The sequence below is a fragment of the Setaria viridis genome, chromosome 4 (assembly GCF_005286985.2).
Source record: "Setaria viridis chromosome 4, Setaria_viridis_v4.0, whole genome shotgun sequence".
In the NCBI taxonomy this organism is placed as follows: domain Eukaryota; kingdom Viridiplantae; phylum Streptophyta; class Magnoliopsida; order Poales; family Poaceae; genus Setaria; species Setaria viridis.
The window spans coordinates 27,311,627-27,331,217 of record NC_048266.2 but is presented as its reverse complement, the minus strand read 5'-3'; positions in this window follow the sequence as shown (position 1 = coordinate 27,331,217).

Here is a 19,591-nt window from a genome sequence, read left to right as displayed (position 1 = left end):
CGTTGGGTAAAAGGGGGGTCTTTTATCCCGGTTGGTGTTTCAAATCGGGATAAAAGGCCTCTCAAGGCTTTTTTTCTACTAGCCTTTGCAACCGGAATAAAAGGTCCGGGTTGGTGAGCCTCCCGCCAGGGACCGAGCTTTAATCCCGGTTGGTGAACCTTTTGTCCCGAGCTAACTTTAAATCGGAAAAAAGGGGTGCATGGAAGATGAATTCTCCGCTAACACGTGTTGGCACCATGCTGTAATTAGGAGGCGGAGCCTTCTCTGCCCGGTGGACGGGATCCATGCCCAGCGATGGCTAGAATTCCCCTCGCTCCATACGTGGTCGAGCTTCTGATGGACGTGAGTCGCTGCTCACCAACCGCCGCCACCAACGTAAGTCACGAACTGCTCCCATCTTATCTGGGTAACAAATAACGGGGGATAGTGGACGATTGTAGATGGAAAAAAATCAGGAGAGAAAACGGGGATAAATGAAAAAAATATAAATGGAAAGGCATCTGTAATTTGTACACGGGGGACCATGAGTCATTAGTCAAACATACGCTAAATCATTCAAATACATATAACTAATCATGATTGTATTGGCGCACTCGGGTGAGTCTAATGGCTGTGGTTTACACTTTTTAAAATATGATGGCCAAACTGAAAAACGCTAGCAATTACAATGGACATCCATGCATTTTACTCTTTTTCTTAATAGTGAGTTATGGCTCGACCCATAAACCATTAGATCAGGATCAGTTGTATGGAAACAACCAACTTGCTTTGACTACTATAAGAGCTAGTATATGTTTATTTGGTCGTTTTCCTGCCAAGAGCTGGTATCTGTGGGGTCGTGAAAATTTACCTTTTCAAAAGCTGAAGTTTTCATTGTTGATTGGCATTTGAATTAATGAAATGTATAATATATGCAATGCCCCTTAAAATAGTATCCCACAGAAACTAACAAAAGCATCTCTAGACCGGCTTTTGTCTTCAATACAAATGCACCTCTTTCTTCGTAAATAGAAGTCAATTTCAAAACCTGGCTGTTAATCTCAGATTTTTGGCTTTACTCCAGAAGCCAAAATTAAAGCAAAAAACTTACAAACACGAACTAAACCATGTCTAGACCAATAGAGTCATCAGATCAATTGGTTGATCAGCTGCTCATTCTTCCCCTCCTTCTTCTCTCATTGACTACAATTTTCGTTACCCAAATTTTGGTAGGAGTCAACTGACGCTTAAACCACATCCATTGTCTCACACGACTAGACACAAGCCATATATATATAATAATCCATAACTGACTTCTTATAATGAACAAAAGCCAACATATCTAGTAAAAAATGTATACCTGTCTAGCATACACTTTTTCTGAGCTAAACAGGCAGTTGATGATCTGGTGGATCCGCCTCCGTAGGTGGCGGCGACGCACCGGAGTTCACCTTGCATGGATCAAGCTCCGACCGGCACAACGGGCATGTCCGGTGCGCCGCTAACCACCGGTCAATGCACTCGACGTGGTGGACGTGCCTGCACGCCGGCAGCCTCCGCACCATCTCCCCTTCCTGCCCCGCGCCGAGGCACACGCGCACTCGCGCACCGCCGCCGTTCCGCCGTGTTCCACCGGTAGAGAATTAGCCTTTAGTCTTAGTAAGGTGCAAATCTTCCGAAAATCCATCCGGGATACCCCCTTTGTCCCGGGTCACTCAACCGGGACAAAAGACCCCCCTTACCAACCGGGATAAAACGGGTCACCACGGCAGGCGCTGCAAAAAAAAAAAAGAAATCCCAGGCTCCCAGGAGGCCCCCCACAAGTCACAAAGTCACGCGATTTTTCACGCGAAATATGCGTGTGTGCGCTACGTGGGATTCGAACCCACAACCACCAGTCTCACGCGTAGCTTCCTTGCCATCCCACCTACACAGCACATCTGACTATGCAGGGGATACAATCCATTTGAATTAACTCATGGGGAACCCTTTTATCCCGGTTGGAAACACCAACCGGGATAAAAGACCCCCTTTTATCCCGGTTGGTATTACAAACCGGGATAAAAGGGTTCGAGGGATTTAGTCCCCTTCCAGCCACCCCGTTGGGGACCCTTTTATCCCGGTTTGAAACACCAACCGGGATAAAAGACCCCCTTTTATCCCGGTTGGTGTTTCAAAACGGGATAAAAGGTCTCTCAGGGTCGTTTTTCCACTAGCCTTGGCAACCGGGATAAAAGGTCCCGGTTGGTAAGCCCCAACCAGTGACCGAGCTTTAGTCCTGGTTGGTGAACCTTTTATCCCGGGCTAACTTTAAATCGGGACAAAATGGGCGCATGGAAGGTGAATTCTCTACTAGTGTTCGTCAGGTTGGCTAGCATAGGCAAACGACGGCAGCGTCTCGACCGAAAACGGCCGGTCACCTCGTTCTCCTGAGAGCGCGGCGCGCGCCGCGTGCTCGGAGCTGGTGCGGGCCGTCCTCCGGCAGCAGCATAAAGTGAGATCCGCAAAGACGGCAAAGGCGACGGAGAAGATGGATAGGAAGACGACCGATGAGATGAACAATGCGCGGGGTGGCGGAGAAGTGGGCGGCACATCGCCGCTGCTCGGAATGCCGCGGCACATGGCGGTGCCACAGCGGCACAAGGAGAGTATAGAGATGGAATGTGCCGATGTGTGGCGCATCGGCCAGACATGCTAGTAAACAACATGAGCTGCTTGGCACTTTTGTAGGACCCTCGGGAAAAAAAATGGTAGGAAATCAAGCATCATGGCTGAAGGCTGCTGGATGGAAAAGAAATGGTAAAAGGAAATGTTTTACGTAGGAAAGTGTTGGCATGAAAACACGCCACGCCAAATACTTAGCACTGAATGTGCAGTGTGCGGAGGAGCTCATTGCAGCACCTCCACACAGGCCGGTCACACTAGTTATGCAGGCCGGTCAGACCGGTTAGCCGGAGCAGCCCGACGAATGATCAACGAACACTCATCCGGAGGGACCCCGTCAGGGCAGGAGCACGGAGGGTTGTTCTAGGGTTGGCAGGCCACCTAGAACGCCCTCAATTGACGTAGAGATGAAGGAAGAACAACAAGTAGTAGATTGGAAAAATTAGGGAAAAGGGTTGGTAAAAAGGCTAAAAGATGTATTTTTGATCGATTGGATGCTCTCAATCGGCCGTGGCCCTTTATATTTATAGGGAGAGGAGGTCTTGCCCCTAATGGAGTCGAAACCCTTACAAATCTCGTGCAAAAATACAGATCCTACTTGGACTCTACAGACCCAAACCGGTCTGACCGGTTCTGACATGTCTCCTCGGAGGCAGATCTTTCAGAGGTCATAACTCTCTCATCTGAACTCCAAATCGGACGTTCTATGTACAAATTTTGATCCACTCGACAAGAGCTACACAATGGTGAAGACCAATTTGCATTTGGAGGACTTTGACCAAACCGTTCTGACCGGTTGGGAGACCGGTCTGGACAAGTCTGACCAGGTCTGCCAATTTTGGTCGTCAACACATGCCCCCCTATTTTTTGGCAAAGCATGTGTGCTAGAAATACTATTCTGGACCAAAATTGCCTAAGGACGATGATGAACAATGCATCAGCCATATATTTTTCTCTAAGGGCGATGACATCTTATCGGCCATAAGACTTGCTTTTAGTTCAAGGAACAACTCGCTTTGGCCTCCATACCTACCTAGTAGCTACTGACCTCGCCGGCGTCACCTCTGCATGTTGCTCCACCGATCCTTGCTTCCGTAGTCATTGTAATCGTCTCTTTTGAGTACGAGACAAGCCTTCCCTCGGCTATGTGGATTTTTAATTTTCCTTGCTGTCTTTCTCACCTACTTTATGGCCAATACATGCACTTCTGTACAGATCATTGCTAGCAACAATCAGCCTTTGCATTGAACTATAATTTGGACATGTAGGAGGGTATTGAATGATATATGGTTGCATATGTAAACTACCATAATCAAAAGGTGAATAATATCGAGGATATGGCCAAGAACATGGTGTAGTCGGTCCAACATATGAATAAGGTGCAGCAACATAATTAACTTGAGGTTCATAAAAGTACGGTTGTTCCTTACGTTTAGGTGAAGAATTCAACCCTTTCTCTTTATTTGCCCAACTTCCTTGTTTCTGGTTAGTTCCTCCCTTCTTGTACTTGGCCAAAAGTTCCTCGAAGGTCGGCTTCACCTTGCTCTTCAACTTGGAGTCAGCCCTGCTACTCCTAGATGAGCTAAGACCAGTCAGACCAGTTTTTGCAGCACCGGCGTTCTTACTTTTGCCTTGCCCCTTGAGCGTTGAAGTCTTCAATGTACTTTGAGCGGCCTTCTGCAACAACACTCTTTCCTTCTATTTTTTCTCACCAATGATTACATTTTTCCCTTTAGCCATTTCAGCTTGATGTGGCCGAATTAGCACTTTAGGATTATGTATTTCAATGGTGTTCATAAAGGCATTTACAGGAAAAGGATTCTCATCAACCTCCATTGCATGAATCTTTAATTGTCCTTCATTGATAGCCGACTGTATTTGTCTACGAAAAACATTACCATCATTTGTTGCATGAGAATGAGAATTGTGTCATTTGCAATAGGCATGCCATTTTAAATCTTCAATTGGTGGTATGGCATGAGACAATCTGATTTTTCCATGTTTTAGCAACTTATCAAAGATCCTATCGCATTTGGCTGTATCAAAGATGAATTTAACATCCTCTTGCTAATTTCTATTGACCGGCTTGAAAGAAGCACAAGTACTAGGTTTATCTTTAAGAGACCAAATAAATTCAGCAGCATAAACATCTTTGCCTTCATCGTCCGTGTTGCAAGATTCACAATTAAGTGCATAAACAGGACGACTAGACTTTTCATTAGATTTTTGCAAATTCCTAGATTCTTTAAGTTGGTTTTCATTAGCTACACCTTTTTGCAATAACCGACTAACATCTAGAAATTCTTGACCATCTAACTTCTCTTTATGAATATCAAGCAAACCAGAATAAGCAAGATCAGCTAGATCCCTATCAGAAATTTCCAAACTATAGCATGTGAACCAACAGGGGGCTCGTTATACACAACCATATGTGGCATCATAGCATTCATAGCGGCCGTTGTATTCCCTCCACCAGCCGAATTACCAATGGTAGTCCGGCTATGTATGTGGTTTTTTGGTGATGCATCACTGGGAATTTTAGGTATATTCAAATCTGATGGATTCTCTAGTGCACTATCTTTAACATTTTCAGTATTAGAAGTAGATGCACTAACATCGTTACCAGAAATTTTTTTATCAAATTTGGCCTCTACTCACTCGAATCGAGAATTAATCATAGATTCAAATTTTTAACTCATCGCAGCAAATTTGTTATTAAAAGTAGCACTAACAGCTCCATCAATAAGATTAGCAACTTCTGAAATAGCTTCAAGTGATTTACTCAAATCGGGTGTTACCTTTGATACTTGATCGAGGGGAGGAGGAAACTGAAATTCTTTAATCTCCACCACTCCTTGTTGACAAGTCTTCCGAAACTCGACATGAATTCCTTCCACTCAGCTTCCCTTCGAGCTTTATGAAATTCCTCGAAGGCTTGACGCTTGATCTCTGTCGGTCATGTCGATGATGTTCTTGGAATCGATTTCCACTGTAGCTCCTTTATCATCGGCCATAGCAACCGACGGATCCTTCTTCTTCTTCCCCGGCGGAGTCGCCAAAAAGTATGTTGGCACGAAAATGCGCCGCCCCAAATACTTGAGCACTGAACGTGTAGCGTGCAGAAGAGCTCATTGCAGCACCTCGGTCAAACTGGTTATGCAAGCCGGTCAAACCGGTTCGCCGAATTAGCGTCACGACGGACCAATGAACGCTCGCTTGGGAGGGACTCCGTCAGGGCAGGCGCATGGAGGGTTGTTCTAGGGTCGGCAGGGCACCTAGAATGCCCTTAATTGACATAGACAAGAAGGAGAAATACCAAGTAGTAGATTGGAAAAGCTAGGGCAAAGGGAAAAGGTAAAAAAATAAAAGATGTATTTTTGATCGATTGGATACCCTCAATTGGCCGTGGCCTTTTATATTTATAGGGAGGGGAGGGGAGGTCTTGCCACTAGTGTAGTCAAAACTCTTACAAATCTCGTGCAAAAATATAGAACTTGTACTTGGACTCTACGGACCCAAACCGGTCTGATCGGTTTGCAAACCAGTCTGACGTGTCTCCTCGGGGGCAGATCTTTCCGAAGTCATAACTCTCTCATTCAAACTCCATATCGGACGTTCTATATATGAATTTTGATCCACTTGACGAGAGCTACACAATAGTGAAGTCCAATTTGCATTTGGAGGACTTTGACCAAATCGGTCTGACCGGTTGGGAGACCAGTTTGGACAGGTCTGACCAGGTTTGCCAATTTTGGTTGTCAACAGAAAGTCAGATGTGAGTTAAGCTCGTAGATTCGTCATGACTGACCTAATCCATGACTGCTTTGGCAATAATCAATGTACTGGTATTCCTCGATAGAATATGAGCTGCTCTGTTTCAGTAGTTCGTTTCGCCTTGTCTTTTTCAGGTCCAATTTTGAAACCGTACGAGGGGATGCAGGTTTCTCATCAACTTGTGTTCCTCGCTGTTTCTTATTAGGCACGATATATATGTTTATGCAGAGGAAGAAAGGAAGCCGGAACGTCAGGTGGCTTGGTGTCCAAGAATAAAAGGCATGTAAACCATGTTAATTCCTTCTTCAATCATTGTTAATCTCGTCGAGAGGTGATCCATGCGATCACAATTTGAACTTTAAACTCGTATATCCAAAACTATATAATTCAAAAATTGCACTCTTTATTCAGAAACTTTCTATTAGCTAGTATATTTCGAACTTGATTATCTAAACACAAATAAGAAACATGAAACAAAAAACTTTGTTTCAGCAGATAAATAAAAACATTCAACTAAAAAACTTTCTGCCAATGGATAAAAGTATCTAAAGAATTTGGTAAAAAAAAACTGTATACGAATAGAGTTAGTTCTCACTTGGTTTTGAATCGAATGAGAACTGTTTTGATGCAGTAGATAATTTTAGAAGTTGGAGTGTACTTTTCCAATGTTACATAACCAATTTTTCACTTTGCTAGCTTGTACTTCCTGGTCATCATGAAATGTTGTGTATGAGATAATTAGATGTGTTGGTGGTGTCATGCCTGGTGTAGGAATAACCTTTTATTTGGACGAATAAACCTCAAAAAAGTTTGACAATTCTTTGATGCCACATAAGCTATTGCCAGTTCAATGTTGCACACATGTGAATAAAATTGTACCATACACACTCACAAACTTGTTCGCAAATAGTGTAACATTTCTTTTTTTTCCATACAAATTTATCTATGTTGATCTCACAAAAATTTAATGTGCCCACTACGTAAAAAGAATGCACACCCCAAAAGTTTGGCCAATGTTGCTCTCACGAGACGTTGCATTTGGGTCCACTTCACCACTTGTTTAAAATGGTTGGTACATACCTTAATTGTTTTGCAACAGTTATTGCCCATTTTTACATATACGATGTCACCACCACAAAAGGGGTCAACGAACAGCATAAGTTGCAGACTGTTTTTAGGGTTGACCGTCTAAACTAAACATCTGATACTAGCATCCGTCAGCATAAGTTGTTTTAAATTAAAAGCTCCGTTGGTTATATAATGCAGATTTTGCACGTGAGGATCGTCTATATAAAGTGTATATTTAACATAGACAGCAATTCGTTAGGAACCATTTGCAATATACTACAGTTTGTTTTTATGTAAGAACCATCTAAGATTTATCTAGTCATCATTGGAAGATATTTTTAAGAACCGTCGCTCGACAATGCATTACACTTGCAGGTGTTTTTTTATGCAACATCATTTGATATGAATATAGTCATCACAAACAATTATTTGGATATATGTCCGTATCATAGATATATCTATTAATTCGTCGTGTCTTTTGTATATCAAATTTTACATGGTTTGCTAGTTTTAAAACCACTAGCAAGATGGACCGCGCATCACGTGCGTGCCAGATATGATAATAACTTAAACAAATTAATACAATATGTTGTTGTATCTATAACATGACGTTAATGGTTATTTCAAGATTATCTAGGTAAAATCTAAATAGTTTCTACTATGAAAGTTTCTACTTTAAAGGAAAGACATAGCTATTTATCTTCTCATAAACATTAATGTGTTTTTACGTGGTTATGGACATATCACCAAAGCACATAAAATCTCTCTATCTTTTCTCTACACCTAAAAAAAAAGCAAAAGTAAGACTTTTTTCGTACGTCTTTTCCTCCGCCTCCCCCGTCGTCCCGCGGTAAATTGATTCTCCGCCGTCCACATCAGAAGCGCCAATCCTAGGCCCTTCATCCTTGCTGGTCCTCTCCGCATCCCTCGAGGCCTCCTGCCGCCTTCCATCCGCCACCACCCCCCGAGGCTCGAGCGCCATCCGGCCCCACATCGCCCTAGGCCTCCTGTCGCACTGCCACCGCCGCACGCGCCTCCTTCGCCGCTCCTTCCGCGCTGCCCCTTCCGCGCCGCCTGAGGCCTCCTGCCGCACCGCCACCACCGCCCGTGCCTCCTACGCCACCCCTCTGGTCCGCGCCTCCTCGCCCTGCGCCGCCTCCGTCTGCCACGCCGCGCCGCATCCTGCGCGCCGCCGCCTCACCACTGCTCATTGCGCTGGATGCGCCACCGCCTGCCCGCGGCGGAGGACCACCTCCGGATCCACCGGGCACCGACTGCGGGGAAGGACCACCTCGAGATCCACCGGGCACCATCCGCGGGTGAGACACTGCCGCGCCCACCTGCCAGGCACACCACGCTGCCACCGCGTCTCACCGAGTCTCCTCTTCTCACCCCGCCGCCACCAACTGCAAGGTAATCCCTCCACACAGTCGGCAACGAGAACCTCCGTGCATGAGCCACCGGGGACGGGATCCTCCACGTAAGAAGACCCAGGGAAGGGGACATACTCACGCACGGCTTCCCGGCGGAGTTGGGGTTCTGCACCAGCAGTTGCTGGAGCGAGGGGGCCTCCCATTGATGCTGCTCCTCTCAACCTCCTCTAGCGATGGTCAGGAATCTCTCTCCCTCCCTCTCTTCCTCTCTCCCTCTCTGATTTCCCAAAATGATTGTCCTAATCAAGGGTTTGGGCCATGGAGGCTGCTGCTGGTCCACGGGGGAGGACTCCCTCGATCTGCTCCCGTCGCCACCTACGCATCGGCTAAAGTTTTAACCAAACTTGTGAAAGAATTTGCTCGTGATATTTCTAGTAATGGTGGTGTGCTTGTAGCTCCTACTACTCACAAATCAGAGGAGACAGAAGGTGCTATCTGAACAATACTGAATATTTCTCTTTCCTTGATGCTAATCATTGTTGCAGTAGATTAGTAGTATTTGATTTGCTGATGAAGACATCACTAGCTCTGGTTATTTTAGCTGTTAGATTTTTTTTGTGCAGGAGTCCTCACCCACATGCTTTTTTTTTTTTGCAATTCAGACAGGATCGTTACCATGGATGAGGAGCTTGCAGGGGAGCCTTTGCAGTCATCAGAGCACTGATGGTTAGTGGAGAGGCATGTGAGAATGTTTTCATGTTTCAGTGTCTTGCATACTGCAGTGCCCTATGTTTTTGAAATGGACGAAAGTACAAGTTAAGAAATGTTGGTTGTCTTGGCAAACCTGAGCATTGGCGAATGCCAAGTGATACCCTTTTTGTGCGTGTATGATCTCTTTGCACATTTTTAGTTGATCATGATAGATTGAGTGAGCATGTGGCTTCCCTCCAATTTTCTGTTCATGGTCATAGGAGCTGCGGGATTTTATATTTATATATGTCTCTGGCTACCAAATGTTTGGTGGTGTTTTGCTATTGATGATTGGAGTAGTTCTCTCTTCATGATCCTTTGATTTATCTTTATGCCTCATGTTCACTATACCCTTTTCTTCAAACGGGGCAGTAGCCACGAACTCAATTCTATCCCCTTGAGGGCTGGTTAAAAGCACCCACTTCTTGGCACATAGGATAATTCCGTCAGATACTCGTAACCAGTTCATTCCAAGAATCACTTCAATACCATTGGACTTTAGGACCACTAAGTCAGCTACAAAATCTATCCCCATGATTTTTAGATTGACTTGTGGGCATATTCGACTAGTTCTCATCTCACCACCTGGTGAGCTAACTAGCAAAGTTTTCTTCATAGGTTGCATAGGTATGTTATGCTTTGCCACAAATCGATCGGTTATAAATGAGTGTGATACTCCAGAATCAAATAAAACTGATGCAGGTTTGGAATTGACAAGGAACTTACCGAATACAACATCAGGAGCTTCCTTGGCTGTTTCTGCTGTCACGTGGTTCACCCTACCACGCATGAAGTTCTGTTGGCCCTTGTTGCCCGGAGAATTTGGATTACCATTGCACGCCTGTGAATGTTGCTGTGGCTTCTGACCATTGGCCTTCTGAGGGGTCTGCATGTTGTTCTTGGGGTAGTTGTTGGCGTAATGTCCCAATTCACCACACTTGAAACAGCCATTGGGACAAATCGGGGTAATGGGATTGTTACGCATTGGTGCTCCTGTGGCATTGTTAGCTCGGTTTTGCTGTGGGTTTGAGGTGCGTTGTGCCTGTTGGTTGAAACGTGGAGGTTGCTGAGGGAAAAATTGAAACTGTTGTTTCTACTGATAGCTTCCACCTTGTCCTCCAGAACGAAACTATGATCCCTGCGACGGATTGAAGCGAGGGCGGGTGTTGCTGCTGGATTGCCCTTGCGATTGAAACTTTCACTTTTGTTCGTCGAGCTCCTTACGCTTGTTCTCCAAGCCGATAGCTTTGTCCAGTAGTGTCTGAAAATTGGGGAAAGTGTGACTCTGCAGCTGATAATTAAGTGGTCCAATCAGACCATCCAAGAAATGCTCCTATCTCTTCTCATCTGTGTCCACCTTATTGGGCGCGTAACGAGACAACTGTCTGAACTTGTCCTGATACACGCTAACCGACATGTTGCCTTGCTTCAAAGCCAAAAACTCCTTTTGCTTGAGCTTTATCACACTAGCTGGAATGTGGTGTGTGCGAAAGCTGTTCCTGAACTCTTCCCAAGTAATGGCATTGGCGTTGGCGTGGGCAGTGGTGTAGGCATCCTACCAATCGGCTACGACTCCTTCCAAGCGTCCTGCAGCGTACAAGACCTTCTCATGGTCATTGCATTGTGTAATATCTAGCTTCTTACTGATGACCTTCAGCCAGTCATCAGCGTCCAAAGGGTCCACTGAGTGGGAGTAAGTGGGAGGGTGGTGGCTCATGAATTCCCTGTGCTTGTCTCACGGTGCCTGCGGTGCCTGTGGTGGTTGCTGGTTTTCCTAGGCTTGCAAATTCTGAGCAGTAGCAGTGAGGTTCTGTAGCAATTGCATCTGAGCAGCCCAAAATTGTTCCATTGTTGAACTTGGTGGCGGAGGTGGTTCTTGATTCTGCTGATTAATTATGTGAGCACACCTCTGACTTGGAATATCTTGTCCTCCTCTTGACCTGGTATTTACCATCCGAGTGTTAGAGGAATGAATCTCAGATAAGAATAATGTTTTGATAAGGCAGATATAAGAGAAAAGAAACCAAGATTGAGACCCAAGATACTATTAACTTTATTTTATTTAATGATGCATTTGTGGCCATCACTCCACAAAATATCCCAGACAATACAAAGATCCAAAACAAACATGTTTTCAAACAGCAAACGTTATTACATCGCACGTCCTCGCAGGAATGGTTCTATCGAAAGACTTTGGAAGGCAACCTAAAAAGAAAACCTAGTCTAAAAGATCGGTGATAGAGCCAGATGTGCCATAGAGAAGCCTCTTTGCGGGGTGGTGAAATGGTGGGGTAGTGGAGCTCGGCTGCCTCCTCAGTTGGCTCCTGTCGTGCAAGCTATGCCTCAAGCTATGCGATCCTAGCGTGAGTGTCCTGCAGCTCCTCACGGGTCTTGGCAAGCTCCGCTGTAGCTCCGTCGAGGTCAGTGTTGAGAGCAGCGGTAACTCGAGCAAGGATGTTGATGCGGTCTTCTCCGGCTTCTCCCAACTGTACAGCTGTGTCCTCAGTGCCACTAACTCGACGAGGAAGGTGTCGGTAGGCGGTGGTGCTCAACTCCTGGTGGTGGGTGAAGCAGAGGGCTGACAGAGCTCTCCTGGCGGCATCGCTGACAGCTGCGGTGTAGGTGGCGTGAGGTGTAGTGGAGTCGTACGCCATGCAAGTCCTCAAGCTTTTGGAAGTCGCCAACCATTCCCTAATGTGGACCTGAGTGGTGTAGTAGTCATCCATGGTGGAGTAGGAGACACGGTGAGTGACGTAATGGGGCTTCACGGTGTTTCCCAGAGTCTGCAGTACTTCCCGGAGCAGTGTAGGAAAGTATCCAGGCTCATCCTCCGAAGTCTGGTAATCACAAGCTGGTGTCACATTCTGTTGTCCACCATTCTGATTCCCATCTTCATCTCCACTATTGTTATCATTGCTGCTGTCGTGGTCATTGTCGCTGCTATGGTCGTTGTTGCTGTTGTAGTCGTCGTCGTCGTCGTCCTTATCCTCATCATCACTGTCATCCCCGGATTCGTTCGGGTCTCCACCATCGGCAGCAGGTGCTAGAGCAAGATCAGCTGGTGCTGAAGCGTCTGATGTAGAAGCAGCTGGTGCAGGAGCATCTGAAGCTGGGGCAGCTGGTGATGCTGTCGGGATCACCAGATTCCCGTTCGAGTCAACCTCTATGATGCTGCCATCTTCCATCTTGATGTAGTAGTAAACCTCCTCCGGATCCTCTTCAACCTCCTCCACAGGCTGAACCGGAGTAGCTGGCTGAGCAGGGGCAAGGCGAGCCTGGTATCCTGTAGTGCTTTTACGAGGGGTCAACCTGGTCCTGACCATCTTACAGAGGAAGAACAGATACTCAGAACAAAACCAAAAAGAGACAAGTTTTGTGACAAAGAACAAAAATAAATTAGATTTTTATGAGGAAAACAAGATATTTTTGAGCAGACATGGCTTGCTAAGAAAATGAGTCCTTATTCTCGACCATTTGTAACTAGACTTGCATCCTACAGTCAACACAGCTCTAATACCACTTCTGTGACACCTAGTTTCTGTACAAAACCGAATGCATAGCATATATGTGCCAGGATCTGTTCTCACACATATGTTGACTTCATAAGTGAATACATCAAAGACAGTGTTCAAAAACATAAATAAAAACAGAAGATAACTTTATTACACTCTGAAAGATAGACACGAAGGTCTTTAATCATGCACCGATAACTTAACACGCACACACACACAGTGAAGCTTCTCCACAGGCTTGACTGATGAACACTCGCCTAGAACTCCTCCAAGTCATCGAAGAACTCCGCATCATCACAAGCTTCTGAACAGCGTTTGCGCAAGTGTGAGTACACTTATGGTTGGTACTCAGCAAGTGGGGGAAACATGCAAGGCTCACAAGGAGAGGCTCAAAGGCTTTAAGCAGTTAGCAATTGAAATGTTCAGTTTGGTCAGTTAATCTTGAATTGCATGAGCAACAATGTTACTATTCAGGCTGGGGTGGGAGCTCAAGGGTGATTAGCTACTTGTTGAACTTGTCTGCTTCACCCATGCTGAGATCAGGCTGGGGTGGGAGCTCAAGGGTGATTAGCTACTTGTTGAACTTGTCTGCTTCACCCATGCTGAGATCATGAAGGTTAGTGCCGTACTGTCTACTGTGCGGGCTGTTTGCCAACTCTGAATTCGGTTTGTCATTGCCCCCTAACCTTGCTCTGGAAATCATGTCATTGCTTGTTTTTCAGTACTGACTTGCCGTTCGAGTTTAACTGGGATGCTTGATGCACCAATGGGAATCCTAGGGGGAGCTGCTGCTGCCGATGTAGATAAAGCTCACTTACACTGGTAAGTGAACTATATCCAGGAGCAGTTGCATAGCTTATTTGTAATCATGCTTATCCATGTTGCCATGTATGTAGGCTACACTTAGCTTAATTAACAGAAATTATGGAAGAGTTTTAAATAGCTCACCATCTTCCATACTCATTGTGCATATGCTGTACATATTCATTGAGGGGCACATTGTGGAAAGGAGTGACCTTTTGTGATTTTGTTTAACCGATGCTGATAAGATTCATTCATGCAGTGGCCAGCAGGGTGTGGTGGTGACTGGTGATGCCTGAATCTCATTGATGATTGGCTCCAATAGACTAAGCGATCTGATAATGGAATGGATGCCCACAAAATCAAATGGTATAAGCCAGAATGTAGATGTCATTATTGTAAAGGCACCTCTTAGTTGTGTATGAATTCAATTAGTCAAACACACATCAGGCTTGTGGAAATCCAGAATTTGATTATTATTTTTGGATAAGAATTCGATAAGTTATTTAATTTAATGGAAGGTTACTCAATCATGCTGCATGATTTACTAGCTGGTAGCCTACTCAGTGATGCTCTGTACTGGTTAGAATTCTAATCCTAATTTGATTTACAATTCTGTAAGCAAAATTATTAGTGATAGCCCTTATCCTAGATGATTCATGCTGACAAAAGTTGAGAAGCACCGGTGAATGTGTGCTGGATTAAAAGGTAAGCCCGCGATGTAGATTCAAATAGATTTTGGCTACTATAGAGTACTTAATCTCCACCAGTGATTTGGTTTTATATTTTCCCATAATTGTACTACGTTTTCTGTAATAATATAAATGTTTTGTTGCTCGTAGCAATCCTAGTATTAAAAGGTACTAGCAACAGAAGTGCCCGTGCGTTGCTACGGGTCCTTACTTGCTCTCATGTTGTTGTTTGTTTGTTTCTAATATGTTAGCTTCGCTTCACAATATGTTAGCAAGATGACCGTGCATTGCTATGTTGAATTTATTTTGTTAGTGTGTTTTTTAATACATCTTGAAAGGAATACCCTCCTCCCCTCCCCACCTTCTTCCTTCTCCTCCTCCTCGTCGTCAACGCCAACCATACCGCCCGCTTCTACTCCTGCTAGTCCCTCCCTTCAATTCACCGCCAGATCCACACCTATGGGCCCCTCTAGGTGCACGTCCCACACCCAGGCGCACCACCCACCTATTTCGTATGCATCCTAAGATCATTATATTCCAAGTAATCACATTGCGCTGAACACCAAGGCTCTCCTTCTTACAGAAAAGCTCATATGCTTTGCCACAATAGCCTTGTGCATACCCTGCAACCATTGAATTCTAGGAGAAGATATCCTTTTCAGGTATCTCATTAAATATTCTCATAGGAGCAACAATTTCTCCACATTTCACATACATGTCAACCAAGAAGTTCCCCGAGAGCACACTGTTCACACTCCCAACCTTAATTGCGTGGCAATGGAGCTCCATTCTCTGACTGAGTAACCTCAAACTTGCACAAGCTGAGATGGCACTTGCAATTGTCATACCATTTGGTTCGACTCCAGCAAGACGCATACGGATGAAACACACCTCATCCCCCTATCACCGTGGACAAACCCAGACACAAGGCTAATCCAGCTGACAACATCCAGAGCAACTCCAGACTCCTCCATCTGCTCCAGTAGCTCCATGGCCACATCAAGATCCCCAGACCTTGCATAGCTCAAAATCAATGTATTCCACGTGAACCCCAGGCTCTGTACCTTCACTCCTCATATCATCAAGCAGCCTCCGCGCCTCCTCCTCCCATTCATCGGACCGGCAACACCCAAAAATCATCGAGTTCCATGTGCCCAAGTCCCGCTGCCACATTTTCTCAAACACTCTACGTGCATGCCCCAATTCTCCGTACTTCACATACATCACCAGCACCGAGTTACCGACTGGCACATCCCTCTTACTCTCCCCATGAAGGCTCCGAGCCATGGAGGTGCCGAGGATGATGACGTCGCTGCCGGCGGCCATGGAGATGACAATGCCGTTGCCCCGCGCGGCCTGGCGCTCCAAGGGGTCAACGGAGAAGAGCTGGCCGCTGCTGCTGCCGCTGTCCATCGCTAGCTAGCTGGTCGGGTGAAGCGTCCCCACATAAGTAGAGACTAAATGTGATCCAATTATCAGTCCCAGGAGGCTGATAACATATTTATTCAACAGATAGTTCAGAAACCATACAGCTCCTGAAGGAGCGGGCGGGCAAGCCACACCCAAAGTAAAACTAAAGCGACAACAATACAAATCCAAGTTGCAGTCCAGTCGGACTCCGGGCTACAATCGGAACTATGTGTCAGCGGAAGCATCTTGCAAAAGGGCCAACACCGCAGGCAGCGTTGGGTGCAGACGCAACCTCCTACTCGAGATCCTCAGCGACGTAGTCCGGATCCTCCTCTGAAGCAACAAAACAAGGGTGAGTACAAAAGTACTCGAAAAGTCCAACCCCAACCACGGAGGGGATACAACAAGAATATGCACAGGATACAACAAGGATAAGGTTAAGGTTCATCTTCAATAAAGCTAGATTTTCAACTCATGCAAGGGTTTATTTTCAAAGCATTTTCGCAAAGTATTTTATTTAATAATCGAAATATTAAGTGGGGTTGATCCTACACAAAGGATCCAAGTTTCTCGCTACCGGACTCCGCGTCCGCCGTAGCGCACAGCACAACTGCCGGACACTTCTAAAATCCAACACACGCCATAAAAAACAACCATCTCCAAAAGCTAGTTATGTGACCAAGCCGTAACTCGTCCAATGCCGCGGACTCGGCTACCCGGATAGGTTTTAACTTTGCAGAGGTTGTACACTTTTCCCACAAGTAGGGTACCGCAGCACGATCACCTTGGTGCCGGTGCGGATCCTAACAAAGCCATTACCCACCTTAGCCAAAACTGACTAGTCAACACAAAAGCTCCCAAGGGGTTAGCGGCCTATCCACGAGACCACAACTGGGACCTAAGTTACAAAGAGCTTACTCCTTTTCCAAGGGCTCTCGTTGCTCCCCACCACACCTGAAGCCTAGCAGTTTAGCTAGTGGGGTTTATGCTAAGCCGTTGCCTATACAACGGTCGAGTGGTTGCACGATGGTTGAATTAGGCAAGATGACACATCAACTCGGTCCTTAATCATGACAAGATGGATACTCCCAACCTTGCTCAACCACTAAGGTATGAGCTCAACATTCTCGCATTTCACACAAGAAACACCCATCCATCTCGTCCATGCATCCCTTCTCTTTACACCCAAAAACCCATTTTCTCAGTGGAACACACTCACACATTTATTTTTTGAATAAACAAGTGTAGTCATGATTGAATTTGAGTAACAAATTCCTAAGCATTTTAGCAGTATTTATCATGTAAACAGAGCAACTCATATCTAGAGATAAATATGGGACAATAAGGAATAATCATAACAATCAAGGGGTGGCTATCCAACCATGTCTTGCAATGAAACATTATGCATTTTATAAAACAGGCCAATAGGTTGTGTTTGAAAAACTAGGTAATAAATATACATCAAAGGCTGAGATTGGACTTGCCGTTCTCAAAGCCCTCCGGGAGCTCCTGCTCGCAGTACTAGTCCTCGAGCTCGGGCTTCCGGTCGAACTCCTCCTTGTGCTCCTCCTCGGGTACTCCGCTATCTACGGCACACACAAACGAGCACACAATAAATAAAAAGGAAATAGATTTTACCCGTTGAGCTCCGAACAGAGAATGTGAACGGAAAATAGGTAGGAAGGGTATTTTCATGAAATTTGGATATGCCTCGGCCAAAATATATGAGAGGAGGCCATGGTCGAATTTGGGATCCATTGGAGGAAGTTTGGTGCATGAAATGACGAGTTAATTGAGTGTTAGGGGCTTAAAATAAGATTTTAGGACTAAACTGCGAGAACCAGGGACCTATTTTAATTATTTCTGAAAGGTGGAAGGGCTTATCTGTGAGACTTCTTTGAGAGAGGTGGAAGGGCTGATTTGTGAATATAGGAATGCTGGGGGTCAGATCGAGATTGAAGGGGATTTTCCCCTTCTTCTTCCTTGAACCGTGACAGGAAGTGGAGGAAGGGAAGGGGGTCGGTGGGGGGCCGGCCGGCCGGGCCTTGCCGGCGGCGAGCCGTGGGGCGGAGGAGGTGGAGAAAGTGGAGGGGGTCCCATTTTGCCCCTTACCTTGGGAAGTTGGAGATGGGAGGAGGGGCGGCCGGCAATGGGTAGGGGCGGCGGTGCACGGTGGAGGTGGCAGTTGGGCGCACGGGAGGGAGCAGGGGAGGGGCGGCGGTGATGCTAGTGGAGGGTGGCGGTGCGGAGAGCCGGGGCGTTGCTCCTTTTATAGGCGACGGGAGGGGCGGGCATGCGGCCGAGTGATGATGGCGGCCGGACCTCCGGCCGGTGGCGTGCCGGAGTGGAGAAGCTCATGGATGGCGTGGTGGCTCGGTCAACGAGGAGCACAGGGAGTCCACCGAGGTGATGGCCATCATGATGTGCGGTGGGATGGCAGAGACCGACGACCGGCGGCCGGCGACGCGATGCGCTCGGCCAAGCGCTGGGCGCCAAGGCGCGAGTGGACGGCGGGTGGGCGTGCACGGGCGGGAGACGCGGCACTTCCTTCTGTAGAGAGCTTCAAACGGTGACATGCCTAAGCTGGCTTGGTAACTGTTGTTGTATGAGAACTCTGCATAGGGTAGACTTTGTTCCCAGTCCTTGCCATAAGTAAGGACACATACCCTCAACATATCTTCCATAATCTGATTTACTCTTTCTGTTTGGCCATCGGTCTGGGGGTGATAGGCTGAACTGAAATCCAATTTGGTGCCCATAACTTTATGCAAACTTTTCCAGAATATAGAGGTAAATTGGATCCCTCTATCCGAAACAATTTTGCTAGGCACACCATGCAGCTTCACTATATTGTCCACATAGAGCCAAGCTAGCCTTTCTCCACCATAGGTGGTCCGTACAGGTAAGTAGTGAGCAACTTTAGTGAGTCGATCCACTATTACCCATATGGAGTCGTTCCCTTTTTGAGTCTTGGGTAAACCCACTACAAAATCCATGCCAATTTCATCCCATTTCCAAACTAGGATGAGTAGTTGTTGTAGTAGGTCAGCTGGCTTATGGTGTTCGGCTTTAACCCTTTGGCAAATATCGCAATGTGCGACGAACTGGGCTATGTCCGCTTTCATCCCATTCCACCAGTACTTCTGTTTTAGGTCCATATACATCTTAGTGGATCCCGAATGGATGGAGTATGCTGAGTTATGGGCCTCATCCATGATGGTTTGCCGAAAATCACCTTCTTTGGGTACACAAATCCTATCCTTGTACCACAAGGTCCCTTTGTTATCCACTCTGAAGTCTGGGGCTTTATTCTCTCCGGTTTGCTTGCGAATCCTTACCAAGTCCTGATCGGAACCTTGGGCCTTTCGGATTCTATCCTCCAAAGTGGGTTGAACACTTAGCTTGCGGCTGGTATTCTGAGGAATAATGTGTACATTTAATCGAGCCATTTCCTCTTGCAAGTGGGTGTCCTTAGGTCCGATCTGTCCATAGGATTTTCTACTTAAAGCATCAGCTACCACGTTAGCCTTACCGGGGTGGTAGTGAATTTCCAGATTATAATCCTTGA